Here is a 1,943-nt window from a genome sequence, read left to right on the forward strand (position 1 = left end):
TCAAAAATGCTTTGCTCAACTTAATTACTACAAAACACACAACTAATTCAAGCAGATGATAATCTCATGGTGAAATATCCGTTTGCATTATAAATGCCCCCTTTTTGGCTTTGCCAAAAAAAAAATAACCCACGAAATTATGTTCCGTCGCCCCTGTCGGCATCTTAAAGCTAACTAAAGACTGATTATTTTTAATGTAGGCCTATACATTTTTATCTATTTTAGAATAAGGAAACTTTTAAATCATAAGAGCATAAGCTCAATTTTTTGATATCATAAAAATATTTTAATTTTAAAAACTTTATTTTCCGCCTGATATAGCTCAAAATTTCTTCCATCTACTTGTGATTGTTTTTTTACCTCTCTTTTTTCGGTTGGATTCCCCCTGAGTGCCTATATATTTCGAATCCGAACTCGGACTTCCAAGGTGATGTCGGGCGCCTGTTCATTAGACCACTCTTCCACGGGTACCAGCCATAAATTTGATTTCATGAAATCACAGCCGCAATAAAACAATTGAAATAATATTCATTTTCTTCCAATCATTTCCAAACACTTTACAAAAAATGTACAAGATATATCAGTGGCCTATAAGTAATGAGCCCCCAAAACATGAGGGGACCATGATGTACGTGGGGGTAAAGGGCCATATTTTTCCAATTTAAAGCATAACTTTCTTTATTACAAAAATCGAATTTTGTGATAAAGTTTGATATACTTGTATAAAAAAAATATCATATTTCACTATTTACCCTTTCTTTTCTTTCTTTTGTTCCCCCCTTTTTTTTGAGGGGGGGGGGGGGGGGGGATAAAACCAAGCCCCGGCCGGCCCAATCTGTATACTCCGGTGGGATATACATAGAAGTACTTTGCTGTATACAAACTCAGGGAGAAGCCAAGAACAAAAGGAAAAGACCTGGTGATGGCTTCGCCTGAACATACAAAAATTAAATTGATTGATTGATTGATTACTTCAAATTGATTTAGATTATATATAAGAGTCTCTAACTATAGGCCTATATCGGGAGCTGTGATGTGAGCACTAATGGGTGTTTTAGGGGATGATCGACTGACACATATTTTGATCTCTGTGATCGAGGCTTTTATTTTTATTTTAGGGAGGGGGAGGGTCGAAGGGGGGGGGGGGGGTCAGTGGCGTGACTAGTCCAATTAAATAATGGGGCCAGACATGGCGCAAAGGGCAAACATTTTTCTGAAAAAGAAAGAATATAAGAGCGAGCCAACATTTTGTGATAGATTTTGTTGTGATATTAGAAAAAAAAATGTATTATTTAACCTTGTTTCTAATTTTCTCCTTCATTTGTCGTGAAACTTGGGGGGGGGGGGGTGGCAGGGGTCGGGCTATATCCCCTGCATTTTATGTTACCTTTATTTCTACATGTAGACTAGATTAGATTAGATACTACGAACATGTACTCAGGCGCGGATCCAGGGGGGGGGGGGGCACAGGGGGCACGTGCCCCCTTTCAATAAAGCAAAATTAAAATTTGTAATAAAAATGCCATTAAAACAGAGGTGTGCCCCCTTTTTTCGAAATTAAAGCCTTTTTTTTTGCTTTTCAAATATTCTCGGGTACGAAATATCCTTAACTTTTGGTTGAAAACCTCTCTTTTTGGGGCTTGTCAAAACTTTCCTCCGAAAAATTTGGCCCCCCCCCCCTTTTGGAAAATCCTGGATCTGCCCCTGCATGTACTAAATTAGATCAACAATGCAGGGAAAGCCAAAAAAAAACAAAAAAAAACAAGCAAGTCTTTGAAAGATGATTGAGTCAGAGTGGCGGGTGGGGGGGGGGGTGGCTTTTCTTGTCTAGACGATGACAAGTCCCCGCCCTCGCCTCACTGTGAGTCGATAAGAATGTTCTACTATCTTCAAGTAATAGCATTGTTCCATGCATACGAAATCAAAGGTGGAAATAGTGCACC

The sequence above is a fragment of the Lytechinus pictus genome, chromosome 9 (assembly GCF_037042905.1).
Source record: "Lytechinus pictus isolate F3 Inbred chromosome 9, Lp3.0, whole genome shotgun sequence".
In the NCBI taxonomy this organism is placed as follows: Eukaryota; Metazoa; Echinodermata; class Echinoidea; order Temnopleuroida; family Toxopneustidae; genus Lytechinus; species Lytechinus pictus.